The sequence below is a fragment of the Piliocolobus tephrosceles genome, chromosome 17 (genome assembly GCF_002776525.5).
Source record: "Piliocolobus tephrosceles isolate RC106 chromosome 17, ASM277652v3, whole genome shotgun sequence".
Classification (NCBI taxonomy): domain Eukaryota; kingdom Metazoa; phylum Chordata; class Mammalia; order Primates; family Cercopithecidae; genus Piliocolobus; species Piliocolobus tephrosceles.
This window is the reverse complement of record NC_045450.1, coordinates 3,147,695-3,170,880: the sequence shown is the minus strand read 5'-3', so window position 1 is coordinate 3,170,880 and position 23,186 is coordinate 3,147,695. Positions and strand designations below refer to the sequence as shown.

The 23,186-nt window shown below is 51.5% G+C and overlaps 4 non-coding genes across 4 annotated transcripts; 1 reads left to right on the top strand and 3 right to left on the bottom strand.

Annotated features, from left to right (window-relative positions):
* Nucleotides 1–4,864: 4,864 nt before the first annotated feature.
* TRNAP-CGG lies at nt 4,865–4,936 on the bottom strand. The gene has a single exon. It is a non-coding gene; the product is annotated as a tRNA-Pro (tRNA).
* A 7,639-nt stretch (nt 4,937–12,575) lies between these two features.
* TRNAK-CUU lies at nt 12,576–12,648 on the bottom strand. Its single transcript has one exon. It is a non-coding gene; the product is annotated as a tRNA-Lys (tRNA).
* A 6,297-nt stretch (nt 12,649–18,945) lies between these two features.
* Nucleotides 18,946–19,017, bottom strand: TRNAP-UGG. Its single transcript has one exon. It is a non-coding gene; the product is annotated as a tRNA-Pro (tRNA).
* A 1,282-nt stretch (nt 19,018–20,299) lies between these two features.
* Nucleotides 20,300–20,372, top strand: TRNAK-CUU. Its single transcript has one exon. It is a non-coding gene; the product is annotated as a tRNA-Lys (tRNA).
* The last annotated feature ends 2,814 nt before the right edge of the window (nt 20,373–23,186 follow it).

The window sequence follows — 23,186 nt, the reverse complement described above, 5'->3', positions numbered from 1 at the left end:
TTTTTAGTAGAGACGGGGTTTCACCGTGTTAGCCAGGATGGTCTCGATCTCCTGACCTCGTGATCCGCCCGTCTCGGCCTCCCAAAGTGCTGGGATTACAGGCTTGAGCCACCGCGCCCGGCCAGATTGTTTCTTGAATGCTTTGTCAAATTAAGAAAGTTAAAGTGCAATAATGTTTGAAGACAATATGTGGTGGTGTATCTTGTTTCTAATAAGATAAACTTTTTTGTCTTTGCTTTATCTTATTAGGGAGTTGTATGTCAGTGTATAAAACATACTGTGGTATAATAGGTTTAAAATAAATTCTTCAAGAGAACTGAAAAAAAAAAAAAGAAAGAAAGAAAGAAAAAAGAAACAGTGGGAGGGGCTGAGGGCAGCTCTAACCTCAGCAGGTTTGTTTTTCCAGCAGCGAGAGGGGAGTGTGTATGGGGTGACCCCTCACGTTCAGCCCCCCTACTGGGGCTTCGACCTGGGCTTTCCAGTTTTTTACTTCTTCCTGGGCTGGTGAATCACAATATCAAACGCCTAGACGATCTGCTGTATTGGCCAGGCTCTGGAAAGAAACAGAACCATTAGGAGAGACGTGTGAGACGGCTGACGCTTATGTGTACATGTGCGTGGATGTGTTGCTATTTTTATTAGGTTTATTTAAATGAATTGGCACATTTAAATGAATTGGGCAAGTCTGAAATGTATAGCGTGGGCAGTCAAGAGTTAATGTGAAAGTCTTCAAACACTGTTCTACATGCTTTACCAAAAAATGAAATAATTTTAATACTCGAATTAATCTTTTAATTGCCATTATCCTCACCATTACAAATGTGGAAGCTGGGGCCTTTGAGAGCCTCGATTTGTGGGTCCATATTTGTGGGGTGCAGATGAGGGATGGGGAACCTAGTCCTGTCATCTTTCCCTCTACCCCTAAAAGAACTGTCCCAGGCTGGAAACAGCGGCTCATGCCTGTAATCCCAGCATTTTGGGAGGCCGAGGTGAGTGGATCACCTGAGGTCAGAAGTTCGAGACCAGCCTGGCCAACATGGTGAAACCCTGTCTCTACTAAAAATACAAAAAATTAGCCAGGATGGTGTTCAGTGCCTGTAGTCCCAGCTACTCGGGAGCCTAAGGCATGAGAATCACTTGAACCCGGGAGGCAGAGGTTTCAGTGAGCCAAGATCACACCATTATACTCCAGCCTGGGCGACAGGGACTCTGTCTCAAATAACAACAATAATAATAAAATAGCCAGGCCTGGTGGCTCATGCTTGTAATCCCAGCATTTTGGGAGCCTGAGGTGGGCAGATCATGAGGGAAGGAGATTGAGACCATCCTGCCTAACATGGTGAAACCCCGTCTTTACTAAAAATACAAAAAACTAGCTGGGCACGGTGGCGGGCACTTGTAGTCCCAGCTACTTGGGAGGCTGAGACAGGAGAATGGCGTGAACCCGGGAGGCGGAGCTTGCAGTGAGCCGAGAGCACGCTACTGCACTCCAGCTTGGGCGACAGAGTGAGACCCCGTCTCAATAAATAAATAAATTAATTAATAATAATAATAATAATAATAATAATAATAATAATAATAATAATAATAAACATGTCTGTTTCTTATTTGCCAGTATGGCCCCACCATGGGCTGGTAATAATAATAATAAAATAAACACACCTGTTGCTTATTGCCAGTATGGCCCCACGATGGGCTGGCTGGTAAGAGGTCTCAGTTAAACTCACAGATTTAGGGCCCTAAAAGGCTGCTAAATGTGGAGTGAAGACCTGGAGTAAGAGCTTTTGCCTTGAGTCCCCACCTCCCTTAGAGGCCTGATGTGCATGGAGAGGAGCATCTCAAGCGGAAACAGAGCTGGCCCCAGAGGCAGGCAGACCAAGGTTTTCAGCCCCTTCCACCCATTCCCAGGCTATGGGGGACTTCAGAGGCCGGGTCAAGGCCTGGATCCCTGACAGTCTATGGCAGACAGATGCTCTATGGCAGGACCTCGGCCAGCCTGCTCCTCCTGGCTGCCCTATGGTCAGGGCACTGCCTTGAGTCCCTTCATTCACAGAGCTGAGGAGGCTTGGGGAGGTTTGAAATCCAAGCCAGTTCCTCTGCCAGGAACTGGGGTGTAGCTGTAGTCCCTCAGTCAGTGGGACAATGGGACTTTAGGACCTGCCTCCTGCGGCCTGGGGCCTTTCTGCCCAGCCCCTTACCCGCTGCCTTCCTCCTCTAGAGACAAAACATCGCCTTTAGGATTCCCATGGAGCAGTTCCAACATTCCCCCTGTGGTATCCCCCAGTTGGGCAACCCCATGTGTGATAATCTTACCACCCACCCATGGAAAAGATGTGACTCTCATTCAGAGTGAGGGGTGGAGGGGACCCTACCCAGCCAAAGCCAAGTCATGGGTAAGGCAGGAAGGCCCCAGTTCATGAAGGAGCAGCACCTAGACCACACCTACGGGAGCTGCCCCTCCATGCCTGGCTCTGCCTCTCCCTGCTTAAGCCACATCCCCCAAATAGATCCTCAAACGTGGAAAATGTGAGACAGAAACCATCCCCCTAAACGAAAGTCAGAGATCCAGAACAGAGGACCCTCCTCCTCATGCAATGAGGCAGCTGGGAAGTCGTCTCAGGGTCTCTCCAAGCAGGATTCTGTGTTGCTTACAAGGTCTAAGCTAGTCAAAAGGTATACTTCGCCCAACGTGGGGCTCAAACCCATAACCCTGAGGTTAAGAGTGTCATGCTCTACCCACTGAGCTAGCCAGGCAAGTAGAGGCAGGGGGGTGTTCTTTTTCCCTGGATCTGAGGTCTTAGGTGACTTAGCTGTTCCTGTCAGGCATTCTCCGATTTCCAACATCCCCTATGTCAATAAGGACTCCGGATTCTGGGGCTGAGTCCCGTAGACCAGCCAAAGTTCTAGAGTTGGGACCTGGGGAAATGGAGGGCAGGAGTGGGGCTCGAATCCCAGGACTGTGGGCAACTCACCGGAGCCATGGTGGGCAAGGAACCACATCCCCTTCTCTGCCACCTCAAACAGTCCTCGGGGCTACCTGCTTGCTGGGGTAGTTTGGGGTCTGGGGTCGCTGAGTCATGGCTGCTTGTTTCTTTGTTAGCCAGGCCCTGGGTCCGAGCCCTAAGGACGTTGTTGTGGAACAAAAGCAGCGGCTGGGATTACAGCGCTCGGGGGTCCCTGACCTTGCCTTTGGCACTTTGGAGGCAGGAGCAGAGCTGCGGCAATCCCACCTGCCTTCGAGCCACCTGGGACCTGGTCTCCACAGATATTCCTTTCTGTCTGGGCCCAAATCCTGGGAAGAGAAACATTGAGAAGAGGACACGTAGACTGGGTACAGTGGCTCGCACCCATAATCCCAGCCACTTTGGGAGGCCAAGGTGGGAAGATCACTTGAGGCCAGGAGTCCAAGACCAGCCTGAGCAATATAGCAAGACCCTGTTTTTGTGAAAAAATTTAAAAAATTAGCCAGGTGTGGTAGTGCAGTGACTCACACCTGTAATCCTAGCAATTTGGGAGGTCTAGGCGGGTGGGTCCCTTGAGGCCAGGAGTTTGAGACTAGCCTGGCCAAGATGGCAAAACCTCCTCTCTACTAAAAATACAGAAATTAGGGCCAGGCATGGTGGCTCACACCTGTAATCCCAGCACTTTGGGAGGCCGAGGCAGGCAGATCATGAAGTCAGAAGTTTGAGACCAGCCTGGTCAATGTGGTGAAACCCCGTCTCTACTAAAAGTACAAAACATTAGCCAGACATGGTGGCAGGCGCCTGTAATCCCAGCTACTCAGGAGGCTGAGGCAGGAGAATCACTTGAATCTGGGAAGCAGAGGTTACAGTGAGCCAACCAAGATCGTACCACTGCACGTCAGCCTGGGAGACAGAGTGAGACTCCATCTCAAAAAACAAAAACTTAGCCAGGCGTGGTGGGGCCCACCTATACTCCCAGCTACTTAGGAAGCTCAGGAAGGAGAATCGCTTGAACCGTGCAGCACAGGTTGCAGTGAGCCGAGATGATGCCACTGCACTCCAGCCTGGACGACAGAGCGAGACCTTGTCTCAAAGAAAATTATAATTATATAATAAAATTATATTATGATATAATCATATTACTAATAGAATTATATGATACATATATACTACATATAATATAAACACATATAAAATATGTATGTTTAGGTATAACATACATATGTTTTTCATATGTGTGTATATTAGTCAATACCATAGACATGAAATCTAATTTCCATGTGTAATGAGAGAATGAGATATCTTATTTTTTTAGTACCAAAGCTTCAAAATTCCGATGCGTATTTTGTACTTACAGCAGCACATCTCAAGTGGACCAGCCATATTTCAAGTGTTTAAGAGCCATGTGTGACTCCTGGCTACCTTCCTGGCCAGGGCAGCAGGGGGCCATGGGGTCAGGCAGCTTTGACCTGCTCTCAACGAGCTTCATCTGCGGATCTGCCTTGGCCTGCAGAGATGTGGGTTTCTAGGGCGAAGAGGGGAGGTCGAGGAACGAGTAGCTCTCCAGGCCCCACCTGGACCGCGCACCCCACTCTGATCACTCAGAACCCGACTCCGGCCTCCCCCATATGGGTAGCCCATGTGGAGCTGAGCGACCCGGGCTGGGGAGGGTGCAGCTTCTCTGGGACTGGGAAGGAGGAGAAGGGTGCGGGACTCCAGCGAGACCGAGGCAAGTGCCGACCAGGCCAGCCTCAGGAGCATCCTGGTCCCTTGCAGCTGAGGCACAGACCTGGACCGACCTGAAGTGCAGCAAGGTGACTGGTGGATGAGGCTTCAGGCTCGGTCCCCGATTTTCAAGTTCTATATTCTCTAAAATGACAGGGGAAAAGTAACCACTTTTGGGGCTCGTCCAGGATTTGAACCCGGGACCTCTCGCACCCGAAGCGAGAATCATACCCCTAGACCAACAAGCCTCCCAGGTGTGGGCTTCCGCTGACATTTCAGACACCTGCCTCCAATCCGGCGCGAATCGGCTGATTCCGAAGTGGATAGAGCTCATCCCTGTACCCAAGTGATTGGCAGAATTCTGGGGTCGCTGCGGGGAGACCCTGGTGAACCAGCCCGGTGGAGACAGAGCCCATCCACACTGGGCTCGGCAGGGGATGCTCAGGGTCAGACCTGCAACCTGGGGCTCCCTGCTGTATTTTCCCCCGTCCCGGGGTTAACGGGTCTGCGCTCAAACCTGGGGCTGCTGACTCACACCCAAGACCTTGCCCTAGGAGGATGGCTGAGCGGCCAGCTCACTTTGCATCCGACTGCAGCTGGTGGCTGGCTCCATCCCAGAGGCGTCCCCATAGCCTCCCTTGGGTGGAGCCCAGAGCCTCTGCACTGACTCAGAAGCTAGCTCTGTCCTGTCTCTGCCTCTGTCAGCAAGAATTGAGGAAGTTCCAGGAAGTCACTGGGGATGAGCAGCGATGGCAAAGGACATGACAGTGACACACACTCTCCGCCTCTGTTTCTCTCTTATTCTGTCTTTAGGCGCTGATGGCTTTGAGGTTATGATTAGGGTGAGAGTGGGCCTCAGGTTCAAATCGTGATGGGCCAATACTGCAACACCTTCTGGATCCTTCTTTAAGGACGTGAGCAGTTTGGAAAGCCGGTGGACACGGCCTGGATGTGGAGAGGATCCAGCGAGTTCCGCGTGTGGTGGACGAGAGGGTCCTGACCATCGCCACAGGCCGCCCGCCCTATTTTGCCCTAGATCAACCCCACCCCAGAGCTGAGCGCTGTCCCACTCCGGGGACTCCCTCCTGCCCTCTGGTTGGGCTTCTCGCTGCCGCTTCCCGGCCACACCCCCAGCGCTGGCATCGACGTTTATGGAGAGCGGAAAATACAAAGTTTTGGATTCCAGAAAGATAAAGAGGGGGGGTGTGAGAGTGGGGGAGCCAAGATGGTGCTTCCTGCCACCGAGGTCTGTTGGCCTAGAGGTATGAGTCTCGCTTTGGGTGCGAGAGGCCCCGGGTCAGAATCCCAGAGGAGCCCAGGCCGCAGTGATCAGCTGTTGTTTGTTAGCCTGGGAAATCCAGCGCGCAAGAACAACAACGGAGCGAATGAAAGAATCTTTCGCAGGAAAAGCAGGCCCTGCCTCCCTCTCCTACCTTCTTCGGTTTCTCAAACTGCAGGTGCGACCCCACCAGGTGGGGCCTTGGGCCCCGGGCCCGGGTTGAGGAACCCGCAAATCAGCTACACCGCGACCTCCTGGATCCAGGACTGAGTACCCTGGACCGCGCGCATCTGGCCCTTTTTTGTTCTTTTAAGTAAGTACTGCGGATAGAAGGGCTTGACTGCGGGTGGGAGTGAATGGAGACGGTGTCCGGGGGCCCGGGTGGCCGCAGCTAACTCAGTCTCCGCGTCCCTCACTTGTTGACCCAGAGAAGTAAGCGAACGCAATGGACGCCTGCCCCGGCAGGAGCCTCTGTACTGCCCGGGGGCAGGCGGGCGGCCCAGCCCCAGCGGATGGAGCCCGGACACCCGGTCACCCCGCCTCCCAGATTCGCCGGCGCAGTGGGCACAGAGGCCCAACTTCCTTCCCTCTTCGACCCCCTTCCCTGCCTGCGATCTGAACTGAACCTAGGACAGTTCTGAAGTTAACACCCCTCTTCCAAAGTAAAAGACCCAGACCATATTTTAATTTTTTATTTTATTTTATTTTTTATTTTTGAGACGGAGTCTCGCTCTGTCGCCCAGGCTGGATGGAGTGCAGTGGCCGGATCTCAGCTCACTGCAAGCTCCGCCTCCCGGGTTTACGCCATTTTCCTGCCTCAGCCTCCCAAGTAGCTGGGACTACAGGAGCCCGCCACCTCGCCCGGCTAGTTTTTTGTGTTTTTTAGTAGAGACGGGGTTTCACAGTGTTAGCCAGGATGGTCTCGATCTCCTAACCTCGTGATCCGCCCGTCTCGGCCTCCCAAAGTGCTGGGATTACAGGCTTGAGCCACCGCGCCCGGCCCATATTTTAATTTTTTAAGAAAGAACAAGTCGACCGGGGGAATTGGCTCATGCCTGTAATCCCAGAACTTTGGGAGGCCGAGGCGGGTGGATCACGAGGTCAGGAGTTCTAGACCAGCCTGCCCAACACGGTGAAACCCCATCTCTACTAAAAATACAAAAAAAAAAGTAGCCAGGCGTGCTGGCGCATGCGTGTAGTCTCAGCTACTCGGGAGGCTGAAGCAGGGGAATCGCTTGAATCCAGAGGCGGAGGTTGCAGTGAGCTGAGATGGGGCCACTGCACTCCAGCTTAGCGACAGAGTGAGAGTCTGTCTCAAAAAGAAACAAAAAAGAACAAGTCAAACTGGGCGGGATGGCTCATGCCTGTAGTCCCAGCACCTTGGGAGGCCTAGGCGGGCAGACCACTTGAGGTCAGGAATGAGACCAATCTAGCCAACATGGTAAAACTCTGTCTCTACTAAAAATACGAAAATTGTGTGGGCTTGGTGGCACGCACCTGTAATCCCAGATATTCAGTAGGCTGAGGCAGGAGAATGATTTGAACCCGGGAGGCGAAGGTTGCAGTGAGCCGAGATCGCCTTACTGCACTCCAAGCTGGAGGACAAGAGCAAGACTCTGTTAAAATAAATAAAATAAAATAAAAATCAGGTCTAGATTTATCTACATGGACTCAAATTTTTTATTCTCAAAGATCATAGGCATCATGTGTTAAAGTATACACCTAATTTTTTGGTGGGCACAATGGCGGGCCGAAAATAAAGAGCACACAGTTCAAAGTGAAGATTGAAAATAACCAAGAATAATATGTTTTAAAAAACAGCCACTGTTCATTTTCTGGCGTTGATGTTGAACCATAGTCATGAAAGTCTTAGGGGAAACTGGGTGAATGCTACACAAGAGTTTTCTGTACTTTTTTTTTCTTTTTGGCAACTTACTGTGAATCTATAATTATTTTAAAATAAAAAGTAAAATAGCCTGGCCCAATGATGCACATCTAGTATTTTGGGAGGCCGAGGAGGGAGGATCACTTGAGCCCAGGAGCTCAAGACCATCCCGGGCAACATAGAAAGACCTGGTAACTAAATTTAAATAAATCAATCAGGCCGGCTGTGGTGGCTCACACCTGTAATCCCAGGACTTTGGAAGGCCGAGGTGAGTGGATCTCTAGAGGTCAGGACTTCAAGACCAGCCTGGCCAGCATGGTGAAACCCTGTCGCTACTAAAAATACAAAAAAAATAGTCTGGCATGGTGGTACATGCCTATAATCTCAGATACACAGGAGGCTGAGGCAAGAGAATCGCTTGAATCTGGGAGGTGGAGGTTGCAATGAGCTGAGTTTGTGTCACTGCATTCCAGCCTAGGTGACAGAATGAGACTTCATCTAAATAAATAAATAAAATTAGCTGAGTGTGGTGACACACGTCTGTTGTTCCAGCTACTTGGAAGTCTGAGGTAGGAGAATTCCTGAGTCCAGGAGGCTGAGACTGCAGTGAACTAGGTCACACCACTACACTCCAGACTGGGCAACATAGCAAGACCCTGTCTTGGAAAAAATAAAAAATAAAATGAATAGACTTTCAAAAATTACAGGCTGTCATAAAGGTATTGTCAGATATAGATGAGTTCTTGACATGGGAACAATGAGTCTAGGAATGACATTAAAGGTCAGACAGGAGAGAAAATAAGGGGCTAGTCTAGAAAGAGGAGGTAAAACAGCTTTCCAGTCCAGGAACTGGTAGCTGATGGGAGTTGAAGCAAAGAAGGAAAATAATGGGCTGGCACAATGTCTCGTGAGAGGACCCCTTGAGCTCAGGAGTTTCACACCAGCCTAGGCAACATAGTGAGGCTGCATCTCTACAGAAAACACAAAAAAATTAGCTGGTGCATGAGGTGGGAGTATTGCTTGTGCTGAGGAGGTTGAGGCTGCAATGAGCTGTGTTCTCACCACTGTGCTGCAGCCTGGGTAACAAAGTAAGATTCTGGCTGGTCGCAGTGGCTCATGCCTCTAATCCCAGCATTTTGGCAGGCCAAGGTTTACCTGAGGTCAGGAGTTCGAGACCAGCCTGGCCAACATGGTGAAACCCCAACTCCACTAAAAATACAAAAATTGGCTGGGCGTGGTGGTGGGCACCTGTAACCCCAGCTACTCCAGAGGCTGAGGCAGAGAGAATTGCTTGAACCCAGGAGGTGGAGGTTGCAGTGAGCCGAGATTGCACCACTGCACTCCAGCCTGGATGACAGAGCAAGATTCTGTCTGTAAAACAAATGATTAATACAGGTGTGAATTGCATCAAGCGCCCTTCCAAACATTAAGATCGCCACATGACTTCTTTTTTTATTCTGTTAATATGATGAATTATTTTGATAATTTTCTTGAATTTAAGGCCAACCTTGTATTCTTGGAATATACCCAGTTCAGCCTTTATTTGATAGCTCCAGTCTTTCTTTGTTTTTGCTTTTTTTTTTTTTGTTTTGAGACGGAGTCTGTCACCCAGGCTGGAGTGTAGTGGCGCGATCTCGGCTCACTGCAAGCTCCGCCTCCCGGGTTCACGTCATTCTCCTGCCTCAACCTCCCCAGCAGCTGGGACTACAGGTGCACGCCGCCACACTTGGCTAATTTTTTGTATTTTCAGTAGAGGTGCAGTTTCACCGTGTTAGCCAGGATGGTCTCGATCTCCTGATCTTGTGATCTGTCCGCCTCTGCCTCCCAAAGTGCTGGGATTACAGGCATGAACCACCGCGCCTGGCCTGATAGTTCCAGTCTTCCTAAAAAGACGCAAAGACAATCACAGGACAGCCCTATCTCTTCTCTGAAAAATGCCCAAAATGGATAGTTTCAGACAGAGGGCACCAGTCCCCAACCCACCCCGGCTCTGCAACCCTCACAGGCCAAGGATACAAGTGACCCCTAGCCCCATTCCCCATGCATCGCTGTGACACAGGGTCATGGTTATAAGGCCTCCAGGTGGGATTCGAACTCTGACCAGATGAGCCAACATCCTCCAGGTGGGATTCGAACTCTGACCAGAGGTTGAGGCAATGGTGCCGTATTATTAGGACCTGGGCTGGTGAGATGCCTGTAGCCTTTTGTTCCAGCCTCTGATCTGCCTTCCTTGGGGCCCCCAGACAGCCTCTATCTCAGCACCCCCACTGGGAAATGTGTCCAAAACCACTCTAAAGCCCAGACATTAAGGTTTGACTCCCATTCCAAAGACACACCTTGGCTGGTTACAACCATAATGGAAACCTACACCCAAAGTCCAAGGAAGGTGCCAGGCTGAAGAAAAAGACCAACAAATCATCTTTCTTAGGAAAAAAACATTTAATAGGGACTTATGAACGGAATCTGGGTCTGGGTGTCTGGTGGCAGGGGGACAAGATAGTGGGTCTCCATGCCTCACTGCCCAGACCCAGGGTATACATACCACAGGGAAAGGGTGTATGTGCTTCAGAAGGAATGTATAAGGCACTTGCTTAAGGGCAAGATTTATGGTAAATGCAATAGCAGCAAGGTTGTTTTGACCTAAGGGCAGAATTTATAGTTAGTTTTACACAAGAAACAATAGATGAATTGGAACTCTTGCAGGCTGTCCCAGAAGTGAGATTAATCAGAAATCTTTACAACAGATTAGCATCCTACATGGGGTTCCTTAGCCTCCAAAAAACCTGTTAGGCACGTTTTGGAGGGGCTGGGTGGCTGCACTCCTGATCTGCTAATAACAAGGGCCACCGTCCAAACGGTGAGAGAGATAAGTAATGGCTGGGTCATACTGGTTTCTGGGGCTCTGGTCTCTCTCACAAGAGCCTGAGTTAGCCAGGGGACTGTGGAGCAGATGGGAGGTGGTCTCTCCATGTTGACCTGTGGGCGGCAAGCCACCCAGGTGCCGAGGCAAGAGACCGAGGGCACGAGCTGTTCCAGTATAATAAAATATATAAAATAACAAGAGTTATACTAGCTATAGATCATAGATATGATTATATATAAGTATCATTAATCATTAGTTTGTAATAATTACTCTTTATTCCAATATTATAATAATCCTCGCTCTACAATCATAACCTAGGAAAACCCAGGCCATACAGAGATAGGAGCTGAGGGGGCATAGTGGGAAGTGACCAGAAGACAAGACTGTGAGCCTTCTGTTATGCCTGGGCAGGGCCACCAGAGGGCTCCTTGGTCTAGCAGTAACGCCAGCCTCTGGGAAGACGCCCGTTACCAAGCGGACCGTGGTCTAGTGGTAGCATCAGTGCCAAGGAAAAGCACCCGCTACTTAGCAGGCCGGGAAAGGGAGTCTCCCTTTCCCCGGGGGAGTTTAGAGAAGACTCTACTCCACCATCTCTTGTGGAGGGCCTGACATCAGTCAGGCCCGCCCGCAGTTGTCCAGAGGCCTAACCACCTCCCTGTGATGCTGTGCTTCAGTGGTCACTCCCCTGATCTGCTCACGTTCCATCCTGTACACCTGGCTCTGCCTTCTAGATAGCAGTAGCAGAACTAGTGAAAGTATTAAAAGTCTTGCCGGGCGCGGTGGCTCAAGCCTGTAATCCCAGCACTTTGGGAGGCCAAGACGGGCGGATCACAAGGTCAGGAGATCGAGACCATCCTGGCTAACACGGTGAAACCCCGTCTCTACTAAAAAATACAAAAAACTAGCCGGGCGAGGTGGCGGGCGCCTGTAGTCCCAGCGACTCGGGAGGCTGAGGCAGGAGAATGGCGTAAACCCGGGAGGCGGAGCTTGCAGTGAGCTGAGATCCGGCCACTGCACTCCAGCCCGGGAGACAGAGCGAGACCCCGTCTCAAAAAATAAATAAATAAATAAATAAATAAATAAAATAAAAGTCCCTAAAATGCAGAAATAATGGCGTAAGCTGTCTCTCCTCTCTCTCTCCGCCTCGGCTGCCAAACAGGGAAGGGCCTCTGTCCAGTGGACACGTGACCCGCGTGACCTTACCTATCATTTGGGATGGCTCACACTCCTTACCCTGCCCCCTTGTCATGTATCCAATAAATAACAGCGCAGCCTGGCATTCGGGGCCACTACCAGTCTCCGCGTCTTGGTGGTAGTGGTCCCCCGGACCTAACTGTCTTTTCTTTTATCTGTCTCGTGTCTTTATTTCTACGGTCTCTCATCTCCGCACATGGGGAGAAAAACCCACAGACCCTGTAGGGCTGGCCCCTACATTGACCCATAGTCTCAGCTGAACTGGGTGGGTGGACACTTCTCCCTTGGCTGAACTTCAAAGCAGCACATCCACCCCCAGCCCTGGGACTGAGTCTCCTGGGGGAGGGGAAGAAACTTTGGGTCTTATGCTAAGGGAAAGGGATCCAGGTTCTCTATCCCAGTCTAGGGGTGAGCAGACAGACCTTCCTGGGGTGCAAAATCTCCTGTTTTTTTCCTAAGAGACCCTGGTTCTGGGACACCCATCGTGAGAGAAGACACAGCAGCTGTCAGCTTGATGAATTTGGAAGGAGGTCTTCACAGTTGTCATGGTGACACAGATCGAGTTGGGACTCAATGAAAGTTTACCTTCCAGTTAGGGGCCAAGAATAGGAACCTGTGTCACTTGTGATGATGCTGAATTCTGTGTATCAAGAATGGTAAAAGCCACGCCCAACGTGGGGCTCAAACCCACAACCCTGAGATTAAGAGTCTCATGCTCTGCCAACTGAGCTAGCCGGGCTGATGTGATGTTGCTTGCTTCCCACCCTAATGTTCAAAGCAGGTGCTGCCAAAAAAAAAAAGGCTGTGGTGACTCTAGTCCTGAGGAGGTGGTGCAGGCATGGCTACCCGTGGAGCTGGGTGCACAGTCCCTGCCGGAGTCTCCGGACATCTGGGAGCCCCTATCCTCCCCTCTCAACGAGTTGTGGGCAGACTGTGAATCCCTTAACCTCAAACTGGAGCCTCCAGTCAGCTGGAATGTGTAGTCAGGGACCATTAGCCATGGCTCCAGGCCGGGACCGCTCAGAGTGGTCCTGAGTGGGAGGTGGGGAAGAAAGGAACAACCTTTCTCCGGGGCCCAAGTGCGGATCCAAAGGGGTCTAGGTCCAAGTTTCGCTGCCAATATAAATCCCAATTCCTACTTAATATTGAGCCTGGCCTCTGTATAGCTCCAAACCATTTCAAATGACCCAAAGAGCCCAACTCTTCCCACTCCCCTGTAAATCTGTGTGCACGGTGGAGGCAAGCGGCTCATGACAGGGGTTTCTCCATGTTGGCCAGGCTGGTCTCAAACTGACAACCTCAGGTGATCCTCCCGCCTCGGCCTCCCAAAGTGCTGGGATTACAGGCAATCCCAGCTGCCGGCCTGCGCGGCTTCTGAGTTAATGATCAGTGCGGAGTCAGGGGGGAAGGGGAGGCCAGGAAGGAGGGGCTGAAGGGAAAGAGTAGAGCAGCAGGGTAGGGCCTGTCCTGAGTGTGCGCCTCACGAAATGGACCCCCTCGACTTGGGACCCAGTTCTTCCTTGCCTCCCCTTCCCTTCCTTAGATCGGAACAGGAACTGCAGGCCGGCCTCTGTCAAGCGCGTCCGTGAGAAGAGACCACCAAACAGGCTTTGTGTGAGCAATAAAGCTTTTTAATCACCTGGGTGCAGGCGGGCTGAGTTCCAAAGAGGAGTCAGCAAAGGGGGATGGGGAAGGGGTTGCTTTATAGGAGTTGGGTAGGTAATGGAAAATTACGGTAAAAGGTGGTTATCTATTGTTAGCAGAGGAGGGGGTCACAAGGTACATGGCAGGGAGGTCATAAGGTTTATTTTCCAAAAGAAGAATGTCACAAAGTCGACTGATCAGCTAAGGTAGGGCAGGGACAAGTCACAATGGTAGAATGTTGTAATGTTGGTTAATCACTTAAGGCAGGAACTGCTATTTTACTTGTTTGTGTGTTTTTTGGCTTCTTCAGACTTCTTGGCTCCTGCAGGCCGTCTGGACATATTTGTGCAGGTCACAGGGGTTATAATGGCTGAGCTCCAGCTCAGAGGCCTGACACCTCGACCTGTGACTCAGGACCCAGCAGCAGCCTCTGGCAGCCTGGCAGTCATTGGAAATCGGCCCAACTTTCTCTTTGTCCACATGGGGAGCAGTCCCAGTCGCCCTGCCTGCTCCCAGCCAGGGAGTATCATCGCAGACCTGGTCGTTCTAAAAGCCTGGAAAATCCCTGGAAAATCCCAACTTGAAAATGTCAGTCAGGCCGGGCACGCAGGTGTTGGGGCTCACGCCTGTAATCCCAGCACTTTGGGAGGCCGAGGCGGGTGGATCACCTGAGGTGAGGAGTTGGAGACCAGCCTGGCCAACATGATGAAACTCCATCTCTCCTAAAAATACAAAAAATTAGCCAGGCATTGTGGCGCCCACCTGTCGTCCCAGCTACTTGGGAGGCTGAGGCAGGAGAATCACTTGAACACCAGAGGCGGCGGTTGTAGTGGGCCAAGATGGCACCACTGCACTCCAGCCTGGGCAACTCCGTCTCAAACAAACAAACAAACAAACAAATAACGTCAATCAACGGACGACAGACACCAACACCAGTGTTGGACCATCTGACAGGATAACAAAGATGGTGAAGTGGCCACCATAAACATGCTTCAAGGAGCAACTGCTGCTTCATGCAAATGAAAAAATATGAAGTCTCAGCAAAGGAGTAGAAAATATAAAGAATAACCAAGCGGAAACTTTAGGCCCAAGAAATACAAAACCAAAGGAAGGAACTTTAATGAATGGGTAACAGCAGAATGGAAGAAAACAGAAGACTCCGCAAATTTGAAGACAGAGCAATAGAAATTACCCGGAGAGAAAATAAACTAGGCCAGGCGCGGTGGCTCAAGCCTGTAATCCCAGCACTTTGGGAGGCCGAGACGGGTGGATCACGAGGTCAGGAGATCGAGACCATCCTGGCTAACACGGTGAAACCCCGTCTCTACTAAAAAATACAAAAAACTAGCCAGGCGAGGTGGCGGGCGCCTGTAGTCCCAGCTACTCGGGAGGCTGAGGCAGGAGAATGACGTGAACCCGGGAGGCGGAGCTTGCAGTGAGCTGAGATCCGGCCACTGCACTCCAGCCTGGGCGACAGAGCCAGACTCCGTCTCAAAAAAAAAAAAAGAAAGAAAAGAAACTAAAAAAATAAATAACAGACTGGGCACACTGGCTCACGCCTGTAATCCCAGCACTTTTGAGAGGCCGAGGCGGGTGGATCGCGAGGTCAGGAGATCGAGACCATCCTGGCTAACACGGTGAAACCCCATCTCTACTAAAAATACAAAACCACAAAAAATTAGCTGGGCGTGCTGGGGGCGCCTGTAGTCCCAGCTACTCGGGAATGGCGTGAACCTGGGAGGCGGAGCTTGCGGTGAGCCGAGATCGTGCTGCTGCACTCCAGCTTGGGAGGCAGCGAGACTCCTTCTCAAAATAATAGTAATAATAATAATAATAATAATAAAATAACAGAATCTCGGGTGTTTGTGGGACTTTAACAAAACATCTAACATCACAGTTATTGGAGACCAAAGAGAAGAAAAATACGGACTTTATAAACGAAAGCCGGCCGGATACCATGGCTCACACCTGTAGCCCCGCGCCCGGCTAAAATGTCTTAAAATGGCCGCGTGCAGTGGCTCACACCTCTAATCCCAGCACTTTGGGAGGACGAGGCAGGTGGATCACGAGGTCAGGACTTCAAGACCAGCCTGGTCAAGATGGTGAAACCCCGTCTCTACTAAAAATACAAAAATACAAAAAAAAAAAAAAAGAAAAGAAAAGAAAAGAAAGAAAGAAAGGAAGGAAGGAAGGAAGGAAGGAAGGAAGGAAGGAAGGAAGGAAGGAAGGAAGGAAGGATTACCTGGGCATGGCGGCAGGTGCCTGTAATCCCACCTACTCAGGAAGCTGAGGTAGAAAATTGCTTGAACCCGGGAGGCAGAGGTTGCAGTGAGCCGATATTGCGCCACTGCGCTCCAGCCTGGGCGACAGAGTGCGACTCCGTCTCAGAAAGAGCAAAAAACAAACAACAACAACCAAAAAGAAAACACAAAAAAATTATCTTAAGAGCAGTTTTAGGTTCTCAGCAAAATTGGGTGGGAAGTGCAGAATTGCAAATTCTCCTCTGTCCCCACAGGTGCACAGCCTCTCTCGTTCCCATGTACGTTTCTGTTTTTTGTTTGTTTGTTTGTTTTTGAGACAGAGTCTTGCCCTGTCGCCCAGGGGCACGATCTCGGCTCACTGCAATCTCCACCTCCTGGGTTCAAGCGATTCTCCTGCTTCAGCCTCCCAAGCAGCTGGGATTACAGGCGCCAGCCACCGCGCCCGGCTAATTTTTGTATTTTTAGTGCGCACCACAGGGGCTGAGGGAGGTGGGCATGGGCTCCTGGAGGTCCTGACCATCATGGTGCCAGTAGGGGAACCCCAAGGGTGGCCACCTCTGCGCCCGCTCTCCCGAGGACCTGAAGTGCCTGATCATTTTGATTATTTGACAACCACGCCCCTGCCACTGTGCAGCCCGGCCTTGCACGCCGCTAGCCAGCCAAAGCTGGATCCCGCCCCGCTTCATTTCTCTCTGAGCAAGGCGACTTTAGAATCAGTCCTATCGGGGATTTGAACCCAGCTACCAGACAAAGCCACCCACAGTTTTCCTTAGTTTAGTCAACGAAGTGAGCCACTGCTATTAGTCTTGCCTCTGCAGGAGAGCACGTCCGCAGTAGTAAAAAGCTCAACTTCTGCGGGACACTCTCCCTTGCGGGAGTAGGTTTTGTCTGGGAGTTCCAGGTCACAAGCCTCACTCATCCCGGGATGGAACCACCACTCCGGTCACTCCGGGGAGTCCCTCAGGACAGATCCGCCCTGACTGCCCCAGAAAAAATTCTCTGGTTAAACAGCCTGTGTCCCACGACGCATGTGCCCCAAGGACAATGCCACAGACACAAACACTGATTTTTTTTTTTTTTTTTTTTTTTTTTTGAGACTTAGTCTCACTCAGTCGCCCAGGCTGGAGTACAGTGGCACGATTTCTGGTCACGCAAGCTCCGCCTACTGGGTTCACACCATTCTCCTGCCTCAGCCTCGCCAGTAGCTGGGACTACAGGTGTCTACCACCACGCCTGGCTAAGTTTTTGTATTTTTAGTAGAGACGGGGTTTCACCATGTTAGCCAGGATGGTCTCGATCTCCTGACCTCGTGATCCGCCCGCCTCGGCCTCCCAAGGTGCTGGGTTCTTAAAGTGTGGGCTCTTCCGGGATTTGAACCCAGGACCTCTTGGGTCTCCGGGGCTTGTCCCTGTAGTCCCTAAGCGAGAACCATACCCCCGGACCAACTACCCACGCGGAAGAGGGGTCGGGGCCTTTGCCGCCCTTCATGAGCCCAACGCGGCTCCGCCTTCGCTGTTCTGGATCAGTCCTAGTTTCCTCGGTCACAAACTGTCCCCCTTTCCCGATGCTTGTCCCGGACGGGATTCTAATTCCCATGGGAAGGAGGGGCACGGCGAGCTTCAACATAGCCACATCCTGCGACTCCAAATAGGAAACGCAGCTCGCGTTTTGGGGCTTCTCGCTCTCCCCGCCACCTCTGGAGAACTGAGCCCATCAGCTAGGGGAAGCCCTCCAGGTCCTCCTCCATCCTCAGACAAAGGGCTAGGAGCCGGACTTGGACTCCCCAGAGGCGTCGCAGGCTCCAGAAACCGCACCTCTTCCCCGCCATGTGCCGGAGGGACGCGCCGCTGCGACCTCAGGACCTGGAAGGACAAGGAGCCAGCTGAGCATGGTGGTTCTGGCCTGCAATTGCAGCACTTTGTGGTGGGAAGCTGCGCAGGAAGATTGCTTGAGTGCAAGCTGGAGACCAGCCTCCAGAACACAGCGAGACCTCGGTTACATACACACACACAAACACACACACACACAATTAACCTGGCGTGGTGGTGAGCACCTGTAGTCCCAGCTACTCCAGAGGTGGAGGTGGGAGGATCCCTTGAGTTCGGGAGGTTGAGATTGCAGTGAGCTGAGATGGTACCACTGCACTCCAGCACTCCAGCCTGGGCAACAGAAGCAGACACTGTCAAAAAAAAAAAAAAAAGAAGAAGAAGAAAGAAAAAAAAAGAGAAGAGAAGAAAAGGAAAAGAGAGAGAGAGAGAAAGAGAGAGAGAGAAAGAAAAAGAAAGAGAGAAAGAAAGAAGAAAGAAAGAAAGAAAGAAAGAAAGAAAGAAAAAGGAAGGAAGGAAGGGAGGGAGGAAGGAAGGAAGGAAGGAAGGAAGGAAGGGGCCGGGCGCGGTGGCTCAAGCCTGTAATCCCAGCACTTTGGGAGGCCGAGACGGGCGGATCACGAGGTCAAGAGATCGAGACCATCCTGGCTAACACGGTGAAACCCCGTCTCTACTAAAAATACAAAAACTAGCCGGGCGAGGTGGCGGCGCCTGTAGTCCCAGCTACTCGGGAGGCTGAGGCAGGAGAATGGCGTAAACCCAGGAGGCGGAGCTTGCAGTGAGCTGAGATCCGGCCACTGCACTCCAGTCCGGGCGACAGAGCGAGACTCCGCCTCAAAAAAAAAAAAAAAAAAGAAAGAAAGAAAGAGAGAGAGAGAGAGAAAGGAAGAAAGAAAGAAAAGAAAGGAAGTTCGAAACACTGGGCTCGTTCGAAATTTAAACTTAGAACCGTCCCACTCAAAGGAAAACTACACGCCCAGAACAAGTTCCATGGTCACCCGGGACCTAGCGCCACCTCTGCAGAGGCAGACCCGGCGGGGGAGGCGTTTGTCCTCTTTTAGGGTCCCGTATCTGGGGTCTACTGCCCCAGTGCCAGGCCTCAGGTGCACTCAGAACTCCAAGGTGGAAGGCTCCGGTCAGGAGGCGCAGGCAAGTCCCGCCTGCAGCTGAGCGAGGCCAAGGGCTGCAAGCCGGACGGAAGCGGGAAGTCGGATCGGCCCCGGCGCCTGTGGCTGCCACTGAGAGACCAAGTTCCCTGCGGCCGGGACTCCGTGAGAAAGTGACGGTGTTCGGAAAAAAAAAAAAGGGCTCGTCCGGGATTTGAACCCGGGACCTCTCGCACCCAAAGCGAGAATTATACCCCTAGACCAACGAGCCAGCACAACGAAGATTTTCTGACGTCTGTCCCTGGTCTACACCCGCGGTTCCACTCTCCTCCTCCAAGCACCTCCCAGCCTCCGCCTTCACTCTATCTCCACCCCGCCCCTCCAGGGTCCCGGCTACACCCTAACCTCAGGGCGGTCGGGGACAGTTGCGCAGGGGGAGGTTTCGGTTTCGATCCCAGGAAGCTGGTAGAAGGTGCAGTGCCGCGGGGACCAGCCCCAGGAGGAGCTCCTGCACTACCCCCGCCCTCAGGCGCACAGAGGCGGACCCCGCACCCTGGGCACCGCGGCGCAGCCGCCCTCGAGGACCACGCGGCTCCAGGCGGCCCCAGCACCGAGAGGAGGACCGGTGACCAGGGGCTGCAGCCCGCGGGGAGGTGGTCTGTGTGGCCCGCGTGAGGCAGGGGTCTCGCGTGCTGAGCCCCAGCCCAGAAATTGCAACCACTGTGAAACCCGAGCGCAGAACCCTGAGGAGGAGACCACGCCGCCTCCCAGCAGGCCAGCCAGGGCATCCTAGGAAGGGATCCCGTCTCCGGCACAGACCCCTGGCTCCTGTTCTCAGCCGAGCCCCTTCTTGGCCTGAGCTCTGCCCAGGCGACCATCGCAGCCCTGGGACCTCCGATACAGGGACCGGAGCTGGGATCAGAGTTCAATTCTTCCCAAACGGGCGGCTCTACGAACGCTCCAAACTTTTCTTGCCTTTTCCACTGGCGGGGGACCCAGCGTTTTACTGCGAGCCTGAGGGGGAGAAAGGGTCTCCCGGGCTTGTCCCTGTAACAGGGGCGAGGGTTTGAAAATGAGGGGACCTCCGTGATCTGACCCCGGAACCACTCACTACCCTAAGAGAGAGTCACGCCGAGTTTCCCCCCGGCCATCTCCAGTGTCCGTCCCTTCAGCCCTTGTCCCCGACGTTCCCGCTCCCGGGAGCTGCAGGGGCCTCACACACCCACGAGGGACGGCAGACAGGGGACACACACCGCGAGGGACGGCAGATGGGACACACGCCCACGAGGGTCGGCAGAGGGAACACAAGCCCACGACGGTCGGCAGACAGGATACACCCCCACGAGGGTCAGCCGACAGGACACACACCCGCGAGGAACGGCAGACCATACGGGCCTGGCGGCGTCCTCGGTCCGCGCGGAGCTTAGGACTCTAGTCCTTGCTCAGGATGTAGCGTGTCTCCGATCCAGGACTCATCCTCACCAATTTTATATAGAATAGGGATGTTCTGGAGAGCTCCAATGGTATTGTGGGAAGCCACTTTTCTCGTAACCGCCCGGCTAGCTCAGTCGGTAGAGCATGAGACTCTTAATCTCAGGGTCGTGGGTTCGAGCCCCACGTTGGGCGCGAGGTTTTGTCGTCCGATTAGTCTTCCAACTTGGGAAAAAATCAAGTAAATGAAAGATTGGAAGTGACTCCGTATATGTGGGAAGTTTTGGAGAGCGCCAAAGGACGTGTGGGAAGCAGCTTTTCTTGTTACCTCCCTGAGCATGGGACTCAATCTCGGGTCGTGGGTTCGAGCCCCACGGTGGGTGGGAGGTTTCGTCGGACCGATTAGTCCTGAAACTTGGAAGAAAATCAAGTAAGTAAGAAAAGGTTGGAAGTGACTCTGTATACCTCCCAAATCGGAATTTGTTGGGCAGGCAAACACAAAACGCTCCACCAACCAACTGGCCTCAGGATATATAGGGATCTCCTTAGTTCTGGTTCACAAAAAATGGGCCGAGCGTCGTGGTCCATGCCTGTAATCCCCTCACTTTGACCCCAGGAGTTTGAGACCAGCCTAGGCAACATGGTGAGACCCCAGCCCTTAAAAACAATACAAATTTTCTCCAGGTTTGGTAGCACGCCTATAGTCCCAGCTACTCCAGAGACTGAGGCAGGAGAATCGCTTGAACCCGGGAGTTAGAGGTTACAGTAAACCGAGATCGCGTCTGCGCACTCCAGCCTGGACAACACAGTAAGACTCCGTCTCAAAATAATAATAATAAAAAGAAATTGCCCAGGCGCAGTTGCTCACGCCTGTAATCCCAGCACTTTGGGAGGCCGAGGCAGGCGGATCACGAGGTCAGGAGTTCGAGAGCAGGCTGGCTAACACGGTGAAACCCCGTCTCTACTAAAAAATAGAAAAAATTAACCGGGCGTGGTGGTGGGCACCTGTAGTTCCAGCTACTAGGGAGGCTGAGGCAGGAGAATGGCATGAACCCAGAAGGCGGAGGTTGCAGTGAGCTGAGATCATGGCACTGCACTCCAGCCTGGGCGACAGAGCAAGACTCCATCTCAAAAAAGCAAAAAAGAAAAAAGAAATTAAAATTACTTATATATGACATTTACATACACGTTCCATACGCAGTACGCAGAGCATTTGGGACCCTCTCTGCATAATATTTGCCTTAAGAGGAATTCCCCTTCTATTTCACCCCAGTGTAACACTGGCAAAAATTCTCGTAATTGCACGCTACAGCACACCAGGGACTCTCACTTTCCATCAGAGACGTGGTCCTCATTGCCAGCCAGCCAGCCAGCCAGTTATCAGGGGAGTCAAATTTAGAATCTCACCCTTATAATCTGGTTCTAGGCTAGGTACTATGGCTCAGGCCTGTAATCCCAGCATTTAGGGAGGTCAAGGCAGGAACACCACTTGAGTCCAGGAATTCGTGGGTGCAGTGACCCATGATCGTGCCACTGCAGCCTGGGCAACACAGTGAGACCCTGTCTCCAAAAACCAAAACAATTATTTATACCTATTTAATAACTGTCATATTAAATATTCTGTGAAAATAGCTAATGGGAAGTGTGGTGGCTCATGCCTATAAGAACAGCACTTTGGGAGGCCGAGGTGGGAGGATTGCTTGAGCCCAGGAGTTTGAGATCAGCCTGGGCAACATAGCAAGACCCTGTCTCTACAAAAAATGAGCAGCATGTGCCTGCAGTCCCAGCTACTCAGGAGGCTGATTGGGGAGGATCACTCAAACCTGGGAGGTCGAGGCTGCAGTGAGCTGTGATCACACCACTGCACTCCAGCCTGGGTGACTGAGTGAGACCCCGTCTCAAAACAAAAACAAAAACCAAACAAACAAGAAAACATAGCTGATGGTTTTCTGACTCCTACCTGGACACTGGTTTGGTAACAAATTTTGGCTTGAATGCAGTGTTGAGGGCCTTACCAACGGACATGAGATGCTATAATTCACAGTATACAAAGGCATCATGATCAGGCAATGTGTGACCTGGTTGATTATGAGGAGTTACATAAAGTTACTGAAGCAAGTGCCCTGGGGGACCAGTGGCTGCTGTGCTTGACTGTTGCAGCACAGGCGACCACACTTTCATTAGTTCATGGCATGGAAAGAAGTCTTCTGAAGGAACTGGTTAGCTTACAGAAAGAAAATGACAAGATTAGGTGTCTAAACTTCTAGACTAAGCCATGTTCAGAGACCCAGGGACAATTTATGGCAACCATACAATAACCTTAAAGCCACAAGGCTGATATTGCTAAAAATCAAACATATCGTTTAACTAGGCCTGTTGCAGAATGGCAATGTAAATTGAATTCACAGCCTTAGGAAATCTTTAGTGTGAAACATACAGTATTGATTAGGAAAAAGTGGTGACATCAGATTGGACTCAAAATTGAGAATCTTGAACGACAAAGGCTGACCTTGGAGAAAACAGCATACATGACAAAACAAAACAGACACAAAACAAGTTTTGCTACTTTAAGCCATCAAAGGAAGATGGGATATGATTTTGTATCTGGTGAATTTATCCATCTGGGTGCACATTCCCAAGAGCCTATAGTTAGTATATTATCTCACGCAGCTGACCGTGGCCCTACCAGATTTCTTGGTTGGTTGGCTGAAAATTGACCTCAGTGGTGGCCTATGTTTAATGAGACTGGGCTGGTAGAACGTCTCAGGCAAACTCTAGAGAAAGAAACCTAAAGACACCAAGCAATGTTGGAGTGCATCTATCATGCATGATGCACACACCACTGAGAAGACCAGAGGACACTCCCTTTCTTTCTTTTTTCCCTTTCCTTCTTTCCTTCTTTCCTTCCTTCCTTCCTTCCTTCCTTCCTTCCTTCCTTTCCTTTCTTCCTTCCTTCCTTCCTTCCTTCCTTCCTTCCTTCCTTCCTTCCTTTCTTTCTTCCTTCCTTCC